This window comes from Onychostruthus taczanowskii, unplaced genomic scaffold, assembly GCF_017590055.1.
Source record: "Onychostruthus taczanowskii isolate IOZ18803 unplaced genomic scaffold, ASM1759005v1 scaffold35, whole genome shotgun sequence".
NCBI classification, from domain to species: domain Eukaryota; kingdom Metazoa; phylum Chordata; class Aves; order Passeriformes; family Passeridae; genus Onychostruthus; species Onychostruthus taczanowskii.
The window spans coordinates 7759993-7779300 of record NW_024500905.1 but is presented as its reverse complement, the minus strand read 5'-3'; the positions used below and the strand labels follow the sequence as shown (position 1 = coordinate 7779300).

Below are 19308 nucleotides of genomic sequence, written 5' to 3'. Positions count from 1 at the left end.
CCCATGATGCCACTAAAAAAATTAAAACTTCTGGCTTCCCTTCTTACCAGGGACTGTAACTCTAGCAAGAATTAGGAGTGGAGGTGATTTGAAACTCATAATTCCGGAGAAGTAATCACAGACTGAATGGTGAAGGGTCTTTGGAGCAAATGCTGTCAAACTCTTCCCAACAGAAACCCTTCATTTCAGTCATTAAAAACTCTTCCAGAATTTAACTGTTGGGGCTGATATGTTCCAAGTCTGACTTCCAAAAGAGTGTTAGCATCAATTGTCCAGTTGTTTTCAATAATAAAATCAGCAGAAAATATATTATTTGCCAATCATGCAATTTACCAGTGATTACTTGAATGGTTTTGTAAATAATTTCTGGCAGTATGATGCCTTGAGGCACGGAAATGAAATTTAGCATTGAATAATCTTTGCGTGATGTGTAAGACTTGCTGAGCATCTATGTGTATGGATGGGTATAATGCGCAAATATAGACAAGTTATAAATAAATGACAAAATATCTGATTGCATATGCTTAGTAGCAGTTGACAAATAGCATTTCCAAGGATTCGGTCCATGCTAAACTTATTTTCTTTCTGACCCCAGGATAAAGGAGGCTACGTCTAGACTGTCTCTACAATTGCCTTTCCCAGCTGTGCTGTGCTGTGCCAGAAGACAGACATCAAGCTAAGTTGGATGTTAGACAAGGTGATTGCATCAATGGCATCACTCCCTGTGGCTGGTAAGGGAAAGGCATGGGCCTCCTTTCTAGACCCTATAGCTGGCTAACCTCACAAAGCCATTCACCAAAGCATCATTCCTCAGCCCCTTAGCTGGCCATCAGCTTGAGCAGAAGACTCTGGTGGTCTTGCAGAAGCGTGGGGAGGGCTGTACTGTGAATTAATAAAGTCTGAAGAATAGTTGTCTATTGTTTTCTTACTCAGTGTCCAAAATTTGTAATTAAAGTTATTATTCATATTTGTCTGCTTCAGCTTATTACCTGAAAAATGGGACTAATAACACTCTTCAATGCAGCAAAGAAGTACAGCAAGAAGCTCATTACCGCTTGTGAAACAGCTGAGTACACTAATGATGATCATGACACAAATGGTTGTAAGGAAGCAAATAATTCTGCATTACATCAGTCTTGCACAACGTGAAATGAATCAGCATTGGATGCTCCTTGAAGACAAGGGTAAAATCAAATACTGAGTTCATTAATGGACAATCTATATGAAACATACTTCCATGCCAGGTGTCTGACTTGAAAGAGTTCCAGTAGAAGAGGTTCATTGACAAAAAAACAAAAAGTGTGTGTTCTTTTAATTAAAAACTGATCACAGTGCATAAATCCAAAGGAAGCTAGTTAAAATTTTAAAGATTACTGCCAGAAAGAAACAGGCATATATTTTAGTGCTTGATTTTCTAAACTTTGTGTCCTTTAAACATTTTTAAATACATAATGTTAACACATGCAAAGAGCAACTAAATGCAGAATGGCTACAGTGAAAATTATAATCTTATGTCTTGAAGTGCTGATATGCTTCCCGAGGAACGCCATTTAGACCAGATGATTTTACAATACATAAACATACTACATACAAAACCAAGGTCTGATTTAGTACCTAACAATATATTCCTGAAACCTAGAACAGACAAGAACAAGATCAACTTCAAAATTCTTGCAGAATCAGAGCTTTAACATAAAGAACTGGAAACAAAATTTGGGATGACGGCACAACGTTTTCCATTTTTGCTGATATCTTTCTGGAGTTGATGTGATTTAGTACTGAAATACAATCCAATGGCAAACAGTAAAAATCTGTTTTTGATGCAATTTCACAAACAGTCCTCTTAAACAGCAGGTTTTCCATGAACACAAGGTAACAGCTGAAAAAAAAAAAGCCAGGCTAAACCTAAGACTTTGGTTAAGAGTCTCTTACCTGGTAAATAAGAGATCCTAGGTTCCAGGCTGGAGGTCACCCCTATGATTTAATATTTCCAGTAACCCCCGGCAATACCTCCACCGGACATGGCCTCCACTACTGTCCCAGAAGACTGGCCACTGTTGGACAGCCTCCCTGTACCATGCCATGGCCCTTGGGAAGCCAAAGTTCAACTTCAGCTTCACAGCAAGGCAACAGAATCACTTCAGACAGCAGCTGTGAGCTGGGGTCATGGGAATGCCACTGGGCAGCTGGAAGAGATGTAGAGCCAATTGTACAGTGGACATGGGCAGCCTATGCCCAGCGGTCAAAAGGTCGAGCATCTTCTGTGGTCTCACTGTGTTTAGCAGTTCAGGGGTAATCCAAAGACCCTGTGCCACATGAGGGACCAGACTGCTAACAGGGGCTTCCTAGCTCCTTTCCTCCAGTTCATGCCTCTCACTGGGGAAGCTGGCACCCTTGGAGCTCCTATTCCTCAGCTCAAACCATCAGTAACTGATTATGGATACAAGCCCCAGAGGTTTTCATCATTCTTACCATCACAGCCTTTAACAAAATTGAGGTTTCTGACAGCTTCCCCTCTGTCCTGTGTCCTTTGTAATCAAGAGATTCCCAGGCACTCATCACCCATGTCTGCCTACCCTTGTAGGGTCTGAACTTGGAACAGGGATTTGGAGCCCACGCTTAATAAATTAATCCAGTGATTTACAATATGAAGATTTCAAACACTCCTGCTATAATTCTTTTTAAAATTTCTTCACCATATATTAGCATAAAATGATAAATATGTTCTGTGAGATGCAAACAATGTGTGCTGCATTGTGCTCAGGACAGTGAGTTATGCATGTCACATGCCCTTCTGCCACGTGTTTTAAGCTGCATGTGCAAGATAACCTGGCTATCTCAAAAGCTGTGATATAGCTGGGCTTTCCAGTGAATTCAAGAGGAACTTATAAGTAAAATTAAACTACCAAATATTTCTGCCTTCAATATGGCAAATGAGTACTAATCATGGCACTACATTCTGTCATCACTTGATTTTTTTCCAGAGTATCTGGAGAACTTCTTGAATATTGCATTCTCTAGGATGATTGATTTTAATGCATCAGTCATGTATTTTTCCTCTTCCAAATTACACTTGCTGAAGAAAGAGAAACATGTTGAGCAAGGAAAAAAATCCATGTACTCAAAAGGAAAAGAACTCACAGTTTTGAAAATGCAGTGAATTCCTGTTTTAAATTTACTATTAAAATGAAATATTTCTGATTATTCTCAGGTTAAACATATGCAATAAGTTTCCTGTGGGACAGCTATATTTATTAAGTATAGCCGGTCACTAAGTAGATGACATTACTTCATTGCTTGAGGTCCCAGGAATGTGGAATCACCCCTGACTACTCTTAGCTCAGTCCTGTGAGGTACTAAACAACTTTGACTTTCATTTCAGTAGTAGCCAAAAGTGTTTTGCCATTCTTAGGAATAAGCACATGAAAGATACTTCTCTAAATTAGCTGAAAAACAGTTTAATGGAAAATTTTACATTTGTTTTTAGTAAGAAAAGTTAATTCCAACAGAATAGGATGACTATGCTAAGAGAACATTTGACCCGCCAATTTCAGAATTTCCTTCAGTTTCTCAGCAATCTCCCATAACAACAGAGACTGACTTCTTGTATGTACACTGTCCAATTTTATATCATAAGTTTTTGTTCCAAGTGCTCACAAAGGCACTTAAAAATGTTTTATTCCAAGTACAATATCCACAAATAACTAGCATAACTTTGTTGTATAAAAATTTGTTGACATTTTCATCAATGAAACAAAGAGAATTGCCATTCATAATCTGCAAGTGATCCACTAAATGAGATCTGTTAGTATGAAATTCTCAGAACATGAGTAATTATAAAGAAAAATCCATTACACTACACATTAATATTACAAAGGCTTTCCTGTTTTCTCCCTTTTTTCCCCATCTTCACTTCTTTCCAGCTGAAAAGTGTTTTTCTTTTAGGATTTTGTTACATTCTTGGTCAGTGGGAGTTACCTGAACTTCAGACCCTCTGTGAGTGCCTCTGCCTTCTCTGTCCGACACCAGACACATTTTCAACATTGGGCTTTGCTGAAATAGTGATAATCAATGCAGTCTACATCTCATCTTCTGGGTCTAAGCAGTGGCCAGCGCTGGACAGACTAATCTGACTGCACTTGTCAAAAGAGTTGTTGCTGTTGCTAGAAGAGAAATTTTTTGCATCAGCGTGAGTAAGCCAAATACTTATGTTACCAAGAAGTTCACCAGGTCCAGTGGAAGTGGACTTTACTAGAGCAAAAGATGACAAATGTCACAGCAGAGAGGAAAGACATTTCATTTAGCCCTTCCACAAATAAGACTTCTGAAATTCTTTTAGCACTTCAATTGTTTTAAGCACTTTTTTCATATGAAAACTGGTTTTTGTGCGTTGTAGATATTTTTAAGACCTAAACCTCCATAAATTTTGGCATTTTGAGCAATCAGCATTTCAAGAATCATGTTCTGAGCCTCTAGAAACAGCCTTTAGTATAAGTCTTACAGATATAAGTACAACACCTTGGTTCATTCTGTGTTACAACTAAACAAATTTTGTAAGAGATACATTGACATTTTCTACCTCAAAAATGTATTTTAAAAAACAAAAAAACAAAACAAAACCTAACCTAAACTTTGTAATTCCAACGTCCCAGTGTATTCTTTAAAGCTTGTTTGATGCAAACATTCGGACTACATGTTTAGTTCCTTCTATTTCTCTCTTAATACTTGTCTTTAGATTCAGCCAATCAAGAGTATCTGTTCACCTAAGGAACAAAAATTATGAGGTCGCTAATGCTCTTTTTGCTTGTCGTTGGTTGCTGTTATTTCAACTCAGCAGAGAGCTGTTGAGCATGAGAGGATAAACTAAATGTCAAGTCTGACTTGCACCAAGTAGACAGGCTGTCTGTTTGACTGCCCTGCCAGTTCACACAAGGTGAAGAATACAACCTCGCTGTGGCAGGGTGGGGGAAAGAGGATTACTCCTGCAGCACCCATTCATACACTCAGCAGATTTACCATCTGCCATGAATAAAAGGTGGGATGAGCTGCAGCATTTCACAAGCACGGTAGGAAAAAGTGCATTGTAATCTGATCACTGTAATCACTGCAATTACCCAGCTCTGTAGCAGCACCAGGGAAGTGGTCAATAAGTTCCTCTAGATGTTGAAGAGCTCAGTGTACTCACAAACACGAGGGAAGGACAGAACAGGTTGTGCCTTGCCTCCTGTTTCAGGCTGTACCTGCCTGACACTGCTACCAGGAATGGCTGGCTCAGAGACCAGATGTTTCCTACCACGAGGCGTGCAGCTCCCACAGACACAGGCTGCTCTGCCCCGGTAGCCACGAGATGAATAGCAATGAGTTTGTCATGAATCTAGAGGTAATTGCCAACACTCAGCTGCCATCCCCTGAATTTCTGTTACAATATAATGTGTAATTTCCCTTTGCAGTGACATTGTGGTTCAGATCATTTCAGAAGCATTTTGTTTGCTGGAGTATTTATGTGTAGTATCCATCTTTACTCAATCAGAAGACAGCTAATTTCTTTGCTGTGCTAATTATGTCAGAGCAAAACACAACGTGTTTATGCTTGTTCTTGTCAGTCAGTTTGAGAAAGTGATTTCCTTTGAGTGACTCTATCACATAGTTTCTGATGTTTTGTTTGTAGACTACCTAATGATCTGTTCCTAAATTTCTCTGGAGTTGTGCATGCGGTGACATGCAGGCAGTGCAAGTATAGTCCACAGAGGGCTGGGTATTGTTCACAGCAGCCTGTACATACCCAAAGTGCAGAGTAAGCTATAATAGTATCAGTGCCTGGTATCTATTCATACTCTACATGCCTGTGGTTACATGTGTTGACTTGCAGCCTGAGTCACATAATGATGGGTTACATCTGACATACACTATCATATAAGCATAGAACAACAGGACTGGGAAGCATATATAAATATATAGACAGTAACACACTCAAATTGGTTTTATGGAAGCAATTATATGACATAGCTGCTCACCATAGATGAAGAATGGGCTTCTCACCCCAGAAGGTCCTCTGAGTTGTACAACATTAAAACTGAAAAAAAAAAGTTGTCTTTGGAACAATGGAATTCCTTTTACAATTTGAGTACTGGATTTGAAATTTGGGTCAGCAATCAGAACAGACATATAAAAAACCAGAAATTACAGAAGTCCTGAGTGAATATAAGAATCTTCATTGGCATTAATGCAGTCTGACCACATTTCTCCCAGTTCTTACTTTTGGCCTTGCTTTGACATCCTCTCACATTTTTATCACTTAACAAGATGGAAATAATAGGGGAGAAATACAATCCCATCGCTACCTGCAGGGTGGAATATTCTGTCTCAGAAAACAAGTTTCCTGAGCTAGCCAAGAAACTGATAGTGGTTTTGTCAACCCCACAAGCTGTGGTGTATAGAGCCACTCTGGCAGGGTCCTGCGCTACTCAGCAGAAGACTTCTACAATGAAAACCATGTCTGCGCATCAGAAGGGGGAGCCTGGCTGTGTCTGCAAGGGCACCAACAACTTCAGAGAGCAAAGAGGAAGCAATGCAGCATTCTCTGCCATGCACACGTCTGGTAGGGGTGGAAGGGGGTTTGGGTTTGTTTTTTATGAGAGGGGTGAAGGTAGGAAGATCAGATAGGAAGGAAAAACAGATAACTCAGGAATTTCAAGAGTTAAACTGTCCTTAAAACTAGTTCTCCCACTGAGATGAAAGGAGCAGCTTGCACGTGGCCTCAGCTGTGCAGCTGCACACCCAGGTTTCCCCTCCACCAGGGATTTTACCATCTACAGCTTTTCAGGCTCGGTGCAACTTTAAATTAATGTAAGTAGTATCTACATGATGTATACAATTCTATTCCTTCCACAAGGCACAGCTCTACCAGACATTCTGCTTCTACCCAAAATTTTTCTCAAACATTTTGTATGCAGGAACCAAAGAGTAACATGGAAAGAAACTGCCAGAGGTGCATGAGACTTAAAGCACCAAAAGGCTTTCTTAAATCAGCATCCAAATCTGAGGGGATACAGCTGCTCTCCTGACGATGCAGGGCTCTGTCACTGTTTTTCATATGCTTTAAAACCAGGATCCTATGCCAGCAATCAGTCTGAGATATTTGCAAATAGACTCTGCAACCAAGGTATCACAGTCCTATTTGGGGGGGAAAAAAACAAAACAAAACAAAAGAAAAAAATATACCATTAAAAGCGATTAAAATGTGTATGTTTACAAGTAGGGTTTAATTCTGCTTGTATTGTATTATCGACATGCAGCCACTTTTTATGCTGGCTGCTGACAACATTTGATGTGTTTTTCCTCCTGTGCTTATTTTTAGTTGCCATAGGAACTTTCTTATTTCCTGTCAGCTGATGCCCTTATTTAGTACTATTAATTGTACAAAAAGGTGTTGATTCTGGTACTCCAGATGCTGAAAAAACGTGCACTTTACAAAGACAGAACACACATTTCAGTTTATTCAGACTTTTATTCACTTATTTCTACCAATATTTAATTCAAAAAGCTGGGTACTGTAAAAGCAGTTGTTATCACATCTGTGGAATCTGGAGTAGATCCTCTCCAGATCCTCTCTTTCTTCTTGCTTGATCTAAGTTTCCCTCCCACTACCATAAATATACTTATGTGAAATAGTATCTTTTGTCTGTAGAGCTTGTAGGTTCATTCTTTCTCACTTCCCACATACCTAATTATCTTTTTTTTTCCAACAAAAAATCCCCAAAACTGCTGTTAAAATGCATAGGAGTGAAAAGAAAATTTTCCAACATATGAAGAAACATAGTCTGGAAAAATATTGGGACCTAAAGGGGGGTTCTTTTTGGCAAATACCAGTTCTTCTTCTCTTATATATAATAAGATACTATGCAAAAGATTATTTCCTATTAAATTTATTGTGTGACCAGAGAGCAATAAAGAATGACTGGAACTGACTGAGAACTACAGCAGCTTAAACTGGCACTTTCTTTATCCACATCAACTATGAAATTTCCACAGTTCTTCCCATTAACTGGTCACATATTTGGAGAAAAAACCTGTTCAACGTATATATTTGCATTTGAGTTACAATTCCATTGCAAGCTTATTCTAGTCCTTCTCTGGAAAAACTTAGGAAAATAGCACAAATGTACACAAATGTATTCCTTTTTCCAGTTCACATCACTGCTTCTCATAAGATGGAGGAAAACAAGTAGCTTAGAATAAAGAAACTAGCAAATTAGCAAGCATTTAAAACTTTGGAAAATAATTCCTGTGGTGTGACTTAAATTATTCAAACTCCATCTAAGGTTTTATTCAAGCATCCTAAAGATAACTTGAACCTCCTCACTGACTTCAGGGCCTCCTGGATTAGTCCCACTGAATAGGTAATTGGGGTATTAATGAGTTTGCTGGGGCACTAGGAGGATAATAACTCTGTTTGGGAATGTTCCCAAAGTATATGGCGTATGCTCTTGCTGAGACAAGCACTGTCAAGTGTTTTAGTTGCTATAACTCAATGGATATCTGAGGCAAAAGATTTCCAACCTCATCCTGGAAGCCTCAGCATAAAGGGTTCCTTTTGCAGAAGTCCTTCTCAGCCTCCTCAGCCCATCCCCACCAGCAATACTGCCATCAATTGACCCTAGGACAAGTTGTCCTGCAAATGGTAATGCTGATTTTATTTAGGCCTTGCTAAATTAAGGAAAAACATTTATTCAACAGCAAAAGCTTTTATTATTTAGCAAAAGAAGAATGTACCAAGCAACTCTTTTCTTCTAAACAGGAAGAACTGAAGGTTTTAGGAATTGGAAATTTATTCTTCTAAACAGTTTTTTCTTTTAAAAATGGTTTTAAAAAGCACCTTCTTTTGTAAAAGAAAGTGTACATGTAGATGGAAGTTGGTTTTATTTATTAGTGAGAATCAGAGAAAATAATTATGTTCATTACTTCACTGTTTGGGAGATTTAAAGACCTCGAATATTAATTTATATGTCCAGATATTGAAATTTAAAACTGACCTTAGAAAAAAAATTCTTAACTAGAATTTGCCTATAATGCATTTTACCAAAACAGATCTCCTAGTTGAACCAGGAGTCAAATACTTACCACTATATAACAATGCTAAATTAAATAAATATTAATGGTAAATAACTATATTTAATTTAAGTTACCATTATATAATAATGGTAAATTAAATAAATGGTAAATTAAACAAAATAATTTGCTGCCCCCAACAATTGGCACTTTTCTATTTATTTTCATGAATAAGCTACCAGCCTAATATATTTCAAAATATGGGAGAGATGTGGACTAATCTGTAAGGGCAGCCATGCCAAGTTAAAAAGACAATCCCAGCTTGTTGTTACTAATATGCAGTAGCATTTATAACATTGCATTAAATTTGAAGGAAACTGCAAAGGATCTGGCTTACTTGCAAAACCATGGCTCAAGATCTGGTTAGAAGCAGCCTAGATGGGGAAAATCCAACTGAAGTGGATATTGACTTTCCTTCTCCTTTCCATAGAACCAAGTGAGTCAGCCAGCACAGAGAGAAGTGCTGGGAGGTTGTGAAACACAGGGGCTGCTTGATCTGGGCAGTGCTCCATGGGGAAGCCGGGGTGGGCCCTGGGGGGGTGGAGCTTCAGGAGGTTCCAGGGTCAACTGAGAGAGGACTGTGACATTGAGGAAGGAAGGAAGGAAGGAAGGAAGGAAGGAAGGAAGGAAGGAAGGTTGGTTTACGGTGTGACAGCAGTGGGATGAGCACAAGAACAAGCTCAAAGCAACGCATGAAGTCAAATTCCTCAAAGACCAAAATCACCTCTAGAGACAAAACTGAAGTATTGCTCTTCCTCCTTTTTGCCCCACTGCAGTGGGGACAGGAAAGGATTGTATTCTCACCACCTTGCTGTGGGGTTGGCATGGAGCATGAGAGCATGTTTGCTTTCTCCACTGAGCAAACACTGGCTCAGCAGTGACTCTGTAAGATTCGCCAAAGGATGAAGCAATTTATGAGAACCATGCCACTAAGACTGAGACACTAATAACATTACAGGGACATCTGAGGATACTGTTGTACTTACCAAAGTACGAGAAGCAACATCACCTTCTCCAAGTTATACAAATGAAAGAAAGTTATTTAGTGTCCATCCAGTATTGCTCAAGAGATAGTAAATTATTATTCCTCAAATGTCTGCTGAAGGCTTTTTGAGCTGCCTGACAATAGGATTTCTCCTAGTCTACACATGTCACCTTCCATGTTATCTGAGATCAAAATGACGCATTCCCTCTTTTTATACCTCTTTCTTTAAGGCAGTGTGATTGCTTGTTTACAGAACATGGATACTAGTACAGCTCAGGGAACAAAAAATTAACAGGCACTATCCAGCAGAGGGAGCACAGTAACGCAAAAAACCCTCAGCTATAAAGTGAGGAAATTTTCTATTAAAACCCACAATAACTGGCAATCTGAGTTTACTGTTTTAGCACATGGCATGGAAAAGGCAGAATTTAAATAAAAATAGAGAGATGTGAGAGAGGAATATCAAACAAATACAAGAAGTAAAAGAATTTATTTCCTGATATTTTCTTTTGTAATCAGGCAAATGTAACTTAACTGCTGAAAAAACTGAGGTTTAAAAGAGATCAAGGATGATCTTGGAAAGAGTAATAACATTTATTTTAAAATCCTTGTTTTAATTTAATAGAACAGGCTGCTTCGGCTGAAAGACAAGTACTGCTTTCAGTTTGATGGTGCACTTCCTCTTGTTCCTCATGAAGTCATATATCTCAGAAATAACTGATGCACCCATTCATTTGGAGTAATTTTTAGTGTTCAATATGACAGAAATCATACTAGATATTTTCTGTCTTCTGTGCCTGTTACACTTTCTAGTCTAATCAAGCTCAAATATTTGTGAATTAAAAGAGGGAACAAGAGCTAATACCTATTTTTATAAGAAATTATCATCAACCAGAGAAAGAACCCATCACAGTTTGATGTGATCTACATGAACTACAGTAATTAAAGAAACAATGTAATACCTTAAAATTGTTGCCATCTTAAATGCAAACATTTCTCAGGGTGCATTTCATTAATATATTTATACCACAGAATTTTTTAATTAGTGCATCTAAATTCTAAGCTGTGCCACTGACTGTTATTTGACCTTTGGCAATTCACAGACTTTCTAAGAGAGTTTCTGTTATCTTTGTAATGAAAATCATATTGATTTCACAGCTGGGTATGGTGTAACAGCAGTTTTGCCTGCTGGTAGAAAGTGGTTGAAATAAAAACATAATTTTAAAAGGAAAGAGAGAAGAAAGAACTGGATGTTCTGATCAGAAATGCTAACTACAGATAACTCAAGATAGAATATTTTCAGTTTAACTCTTATTTGTTTTCCAACGAAAAAGCCAAGCATGATGAAGACTAATTAGCTATATTTGCTGCTAAGCAAACTTAATTCTCTCCACAAACTAGCAGTAAGATTAACAACTGAAACAAAACATCTATACTGCTAAATATTGAAGATGTCCCCATCCAGCAGATTTTTCATTTTGTTGTATAATGTCCTAAGGAGATGAGGCAGGCACATTATCCATTCACTCAACTATTACCCCAATTTCCCTGGTAATTTTTCAACCTCTTGGACAATTTGAACCAAACCTAGAACAACAGTGGAAGTCACAGAGATGTTAAAGACGTTATACCACCAGATCCAACTGAGACTGTATGAATTTTAATGGACACTTGATACGTTTGTTAGTTGCACATGTCCCTGCTCAGTAAAAATAAGTAGAGTGGAGGTAGGGCATTGCAAGAGGTTTCTCACCCCGAATTTGTCCTGGTTCGGGCAAGGGACAGGGTTAGCTGTTGCAGTAACCAAGAGGGACATGGGCTGGACCCAGAGGTTATTCCGTACCACCTCACATGATTTCCCAGGGGAAAGGGGTCCCCTCTGGGTGTGGTGGAGGGAGTGGTTGGGTGTTGTTGGGGTTCTGCGTGGTGAGCATTCATGTTTGATATTGTTACCATTACCGTTCACTGTAGGGGTGGTTTTTTTATTTCATGGCTGTTTCCAGTAAATTGCACTTATCTCAATTTGTGATGTTTACTTTTTGCGCTTCCAATTCTCCTCTCCATCCCTCCACAGGGGAGGGAGAGTGGAACAGGGTGAGCAGCACATGGTTTAGAGTCTTTCAGTGAGAACACTAAACTGGGAAATGCCATTCCTAGACTACAACACCAATAATGGTTTAAAGACACAGCATTTTTACACTGACAGGACAAGCTGATTCACAGAAAGCAAAGGTGTCATCTTGGGAAAAAGTCTGAAGAATTATTTCTTAAACATACTAAAATTGTTTTGCTTATATACTTGTGTATTCCACTGCTCTTCTAAAATATCTTATTTCATCAGTCTAACATAAATTCATTTATTTTTACATAATTCTATTTTAGTAACTTGTTAAGATCATGGTAAACTTTTAAAATTATTTTAAAAACATGATGACCACTAAAGATATTACAATTGTAGTCCAAACTAACTTCAAAAACGTCTCATTAAAAGTTCCTTACTGTTTATGACCAAAGCATTCTCATGATCCTCTATAGTCACATAAATCCAACACATTAACTTTTAGAAGGTTTTTACTGTCTTTTTTCTATCTAACAAACACAAATACCTTTTGCTAGGCCAAGACAATCCCTTACTATCCCACAGTAGCCAACAAAGTACAGGCAGGTTCCTTAAAAGCCCAGCTCATTTTCAGCTACATGGCAACCACTATTAAGATCTGGTGTGTGGTATGAGTAAGTGTGGATGGTGACCAAGAAGAAACAAGGAAAAATTAATTAACTTCAGCCGCACATGGACACACACACACACATATGTGCATCTCAAACAAGCAGATAAACCCATGCACAAGAAGATACTTGATGTCAAATCAAGAAAGACAAGGATAACAGAAAGACAAGGATAACAGAAAGACAAGGAACTACTAGAGAGGGTCCAGCAGAGGGCTATAAAGGTGACAAGGGAAAGGGAGCATTATTCAGGAGTGATACTATCCTCTTAAGACGATAGGCTAAGCGAATTGGGCCTAGTTAGCTTGAAGAAGAGATGACAGAGAGGGGATCTCATTCAGGTTCATGCAAATATGCATCAACAGAGAATCAGTCTGAAATATTATGTAGGGTGACACAGTATATTAAAGCACTATTTTTCAAACACGGGTTTCTGTTACTGTATAGTAAACCCTAGCTGAATCTCAGGGATGGAAATAAGCCCACACGTGTGCTGCAAGTCTTCCTACATAACTACATCACTGAAGGCAAACATGTGGGGTAAGTAAACCATGAGCCCCAGATTACACACCATGTTCTCTAAGAGCAGGAGGCATGAGCTACATATGCCAAACTTACGCCACTCTGAGAGGTGGTGTCTTCCCCCAACAGCAAATGCTGTGCCACCATCAGAAGCCTCTGCCGACACAACTGTCTGGTGCAAAGATATCTGTGGCTCTGGGGAACACAGCACACCAGCTTTGATCCTTACATTCCAGCTCTGAACTTCCCAGAATGCTTGGGTTCTGCTCTTCCCAAGGCTTTGTGTCAGCTCCATCATCAGGTATTGCAGTGGGTTCCTCCTCTACCATGCCATTAATAGTATTTTATCTCACCGAAGAGCTATGACATGTCCCAGCAGCATAGAGGGATTTAATAATAAAACCAGCAAATGAAAGTGCCTTTCTAAATTCCAATGGGTGTAGCAACAGTCATTTAAAAATATCTGCTATTTAGGATTGTCTGTTTAGCTGTTGTCAAGGTATATATTCAACTTTTAAAATTTCTGATCAGATATACTATGGCTACTACATTTCAGAGAAACAAATATTTTTTTTTGTGGTAAATGTTCTTACCACAAAGCTCTTGGGTGCAATTTTTTTTCCTGAATGCAAGAATTCACATGAACCTGCTTTGTAAAAAAAAAATAAAAAATAAAAAATAAATAAAAAAATAAAAAAAATTTTAAAAAGGAGGAAAAAAGCAGAGCCAAAACCAAAACTGAAAAAGTACCTCTCAGGAAGGTACTCAGATGAAGAGAAATAATTTTTTACCCACAGACCACTATAGACCATTAAGGATGTGCCAAACTGACACTCACTTATCTGGGTTAATGGTCATAATGAACCATCTGTTGCTATGAAACTGTTTAAAATCTATTGTGTCTATTGAATGTAAGGAAACGTACCTGTAAAACCACTCTGAATATGTGCCTGAGCTTCGTTAGAGAACATGAATGGCCAGAATAGAGGTCCTGATTTTAAAAATATAAAAAAAAATCTGTGAAGATTTTTGCTTCTTGCAACTATCTATTTCCTTTCAAGCTTCTCAGTTAAAAAAAAAATACTGATTGCAGTTTATCAAACTTATTTTCATTTTACTGTGTTTTTCATATAAACACATTCTAAAGAGCTACAGCCATGGAAAATTTAGGTACATCAAGAGGTTGCTGGATGGTGCAGTTTTCGGTGGGCTGGGCCACTGTTTATCTTTTTTTATGGATAACAATGAGTTTTTGCCTTGCTAACACTCAATGTTGTAATATGTTCCAGGACTTTGCTGTGAATCATAGTCTGAAAAATCCCAGTCCTATTAGTCTTGCTTTAAGCTATTAACTCCAAAAAGTAGAAGCTACACGATTTTGGGAAGACAGAGCATCTTGCCAGTACCTTCTGTGGACAGAGTGGACTGTTACTGAAGCCAGTTCCCTTCCAATAACCGAACAATTTTATTTAAAGCTAACTTCAGATACCTCTACCCTATACTGAAATCTACAGGGCATGTATATGTGCAGGAGCATAGGTATCCAAGTCTAGAATTGACATTCTAGTGAAGCCTCCAAAATTTTGTCTCATTTCCCCGTTCATTGATTAAGTGCCTATACCTTTACAGTGCATCAATTTCTACTGTTGCAGCTTGCAAGGTCACCTAAATTCACATATCAATGGACCCAAACATAGCTATTTCAATGACAAATAAAAATATCAATTGCATATATCTGCTTCCCTTGTGTCCAGTGAGAAAGGTGAAGGGAGGAACGAGGTTTGACATAAGCCTGGGTGAGGTGAAGAGTCCAGCCAGCCACATTCATTTCCATTAATCTGGAACCTGTAGGTACACGGTCTCCCAGGGTATACACCTAAAAAACCCAAGGAAGGAGAGACAGTGTTTCGCATGAGCCAGGAACCAAGATCCAGATGAGCATGGTTCCAGAGGCACCAAGTGCAGTTTGTTGCTCAGCCTTGATGGTTGATAGTGTCCTTGGTCAGGATCAAGATCTGCTGAGGTCTAAGCAGCTGAAGGAGAAAGAAACAGAACAGTCAAGTCAAATTCCTGTGACATTCTGCAGTAAAAGTGCTATGTCCCAGACATATTACAGGCAAGGTAAAGATACTGCATTCAAGTTATAATCTGAAAAATAAAGACTGCCCAGAATAAAACAAATAAATCAATTCTAAACTTTGTGTCAGAAGTATGTGTTTGAGAATTGTGATTTACAAGTGATCAGTCAGCTGCCCTGGCCCAACTGTTTTATTCTGAAAGACTCAACTGCAAATACAAGTAATACAGTAATAAGGACTTTTAAAGTTATCTCTGAAGTATCTACACTTTATCCTTTTAGATTTTTAATGGATTTCACATGATACATGCACTTCTTGAGAACTGAAGTGCTACTTCTAATATTTCCAGTTAAATGAAATCTTTAAAATAGAAGGAATGATAAAAATCTAAAATTATATTTAGCATTCTGAATGCATTTAGGACACTCAATTGATTTCTGAAGTTCCCACATGAGTGATCTACAGTGATATAATTCAGTACAACAGTAACAGGTGCCGAAAAAGTAATTTTAAACAAATTAATTTTACCACATTATCAGTTCTTCCCCCTTACAGCCAACTTTCCAAGTACTCCTATGCAATTATTGAAATGAAGGTATATCAAAAAGTACTTTGTTCCAAGATGTATTTCCATTTTTATTACAAGACCACTGGAGTAACAGCATTGTTTACTCTCCTTTCTACAGGAGGATTTTATCACTGCTTGAAGACACAAAGATAGTGTAAGAAGTGTACATGAATCCTACCTTTTAAACTAGAGTTTTTCTACAGGAATAAAATATACAGAAGAACTAGAAGAAGGGACCTCCAGATGACACCTAATACATCCTCCTGCCTGCAGGAAGCAGTTTCTCAAGTACTCTGATCTTACAGATCTCCAGTTGAGATGGAAACTCCAAAGGCTTGCCAAGCAATCTATTCCCTCTCCTCACCATTAAAGTTTTCTGTAATTTTAAAATAAATCTTCCCTGCTGTAATTTAGCCTATTACTACTTGTTTTATCAAACAGGCAAAGGAAATAGATTGTTCTTTTCCTCCTTGGAGCAACCTCTTGTATTATAGTGTCTTCATTCTATCTTTTCTGTCAGACTAAATGAACATAATTTATATCTTTTTTTTTTCCTCTTAGGTTATAATTTCTACACTTCTGTCTTTTTTGTCACTCTCCTTTGGACTGTTTCCAGTTGATTGTCTTCTTTCCTCAAGTCTGGTGTCTAAAACTGGACATGGTGTTATAATTCAGTATGAAATTAAGATTTGTTAGTACCAGATTTCATCTAATTATTTAAATAATGAAGCTAATCATCTGCCAGGAGAAGGATACCAAAGCTCTCATTCTAGTAATTCTCCTGCTGGAAACCAAAGTCGAAAGCTAGATTAATTAAAGCACAGTTCATTGAAAATCAATCTAAGGAAGCTTGTTTTCCTTTTGGATTTGTGTCTTAAGCCTGACTGACCAAACATCTAAGAAAACACAAACTCTAACTCAAGTTTGTTTGCATCACACTATTTCTATGAGCTTTCTCGTGTCCACTAAGAGTGAAACTCCTATAAAGTCTTTCCTTCAGTGCAGTTTATCTGCCACTAAGAGCATATTTCCAGATTCATAAAAAAACAAACAGGGAAGCTTCCCAGGTATGAGCCTCTGGGATGACAGCTGGAGTAGATGGGGAAAGAAGGAGCAGGAGGTGACAGCAACTGGACCATAAACAACTGCTGCAGGTTTTAATGGCTGATTCAGGATTAGGCCGCGATTTTACAACTAGTTCTGCTGACTCTGACAAAACAGCCCCTACCATAAGCCCACCTCACCAGCTATTTTGTACAACAGCATGATTTCCTAAGCCCTACTTCTCAAAGAGACTGCATGATTTCCTTGCAACAGTTGTGAGCTATATATACAATGCCTTATTACACCCTATCTTGGAGTACAGATTTTAGATCTCCTGTTGTATTAAAGCATTTTAAAGTTTCAAATGAGACATGCATGTGAGAACATCTATTCCCTTTCTTTTTTCTTATTTGTCCTCCCTCATTTAATTGCTTTAGTCTTCTAAGAGAAAAATATATGTGCTTTTGAGAGCAGGATCCTGCATTCAACATTCTGTCATTTATTTTGTTTTTACAGTAGTTTAAGTAATAAATCCGGTTGTATATAGGTGGAGCCACTCAAGGATTATATAAGATATTCATTATGTGAGACAAAAGGTCTCACATAATTAATATCTTATATATTGATATTAATTAATCTTATATGTTGATATGTATTATTGATTATGTATTAAACTTATCTATTGATATATCTTATATATTGATATGAATTAATATCTTATTTATTCATTCCTGGAGGACTAAGGAATGAATACTTGTGTCACCAATGATGACATAATTTCCCCTGTTAAAGAGTTATGATTGTGACTCTAGGATTTTGGTCATAAATAAGTAAGAGGGTAGTGGTATTTCTACTTGCATTAATTTGAAAAACTTCTGTAGCAGACAACATTTTATATAATCACTATTTTTAAATGCGTTTGATATTTCAGGTTACATTGAATACTGGGGATTTCAGGAACAATGCCACGAAACTTGAACAGTACATCAGCCTAAAGAAGCTGCTTCAACCTATTGAGGAATTGTCACATTTGCTTATAGTTACTCTGATAACTTTGATACTAAGGTCTACACACATTGTTAATTTCAAGAAGCTGTCTTGCTATTATGAACCACCTCTTCAAAAGCATCCACCTTCTTTCCTAGTGATTGTAGAGGACCTTTGGAGGTTATTCCTGCCATCAACTATCCAACATTAGGTACTTAACATGGCCTCCTTTTTTCTCTTTGCCAAAGTTAAGATACTTAAAATACAGTACATAATGTGACCAGTGAAGGATGGCAACCAGGAAACCAAATGGGAGAGGTGTAAAATCTCGTGAAAAGATTTTCTACAGAGCAAGCAGTGACTGACCTGACAAATAAATCAGAGCAAGACCACAGACAAAGCTGCTAAAACAGGCTGAAGAATGGAGCAGGCAGAAAGAAAGAAATAAATATGATAGTGAGAGAGAAAACCAGCTTGTCCTGGCTATGTAAGAACAGAATAAGGACTGGAAAAACTTAAAGTGATTGGCAAAACGACTGGAGCCTCGAGCTCCGAGGTCAAGGTTTTACTAAATAAAAAGATGTTAAACAGAAGCCCAGATGAAGAACCTTATCAACTAAATTAGGAGAATTGGAGCAAGACACAAGGACAGGTATTAGAGCACACTGGCAGAAGTTGGGGAGACAGTGGCAGACAAATACATAGCAGTGGAAAAAGATAGAAAGGTGTCTCAGCCTCAAGAGTAGACTAGTTATGAGCTATTCCATCATATCAGCTAGTTTCTAGAGGTAAATAAAGCTGCTAAGTTACTTACTTTGGTCTCACATCTGCACAAACACCACCAACTCTCTTTCAGTAATGACTGCAATATTTATGTTTGAGTTCTTATTTGAAGATGGATTCAGGATTGGTAGTTACACTATTTAAAAATTCCATACCATTTCTATCTGAATTTGACTTTACTTTTGAAACACTGGCTCTTTGTATGCCTTTTTTTTTTCTATGCATGTAACAGTTCTGTTCTACTCATAAAATTATTGGGTGTAAGTAAGCTTCTGTCTTCATAATATTAATTCCATAAAGATACTTACACACCGACCATAAAGAAGCAAGATCACATTTTCTACAATTTTTTTCTTTCTTTCAAATCTTTTCCTGGGAATGGGGCAAATTTCTAAAGTAGACAAGACTGCAGACAAAGAACTCATAAAGTTTTGCTTAAACCGCAGTAACAAATTGTTTTAACATTGTTTAATCTTTAAATACATTGAATACATATAATGTAACTA

The 19308-nt window shown here is 37.8% G+C and overlaps 1 long non-coding RNA gene across 3 annotated transcripts in view; it reads right to left on the bottom strand.

Moving 5' to 3' along the window:
• Positions 1-9703: 9703 nt before the first annotated feature.
• Positions 9704-19308, bottom strand: part of LOC121339430 — a 31249-nt gene continuing 21644 nt past the window's right edge. For all 3 annotated transcript variants that reach the window (XR_005953180.1, XR_005953179.1, XR_005953181.1), the window contains one exon: positions 9704-15375. This is a non-coding gene — a long non-coding RNA (uncharacterized LOC121339430). The remainder of the gene's footprint in view (positions 15376-19308) is intronic.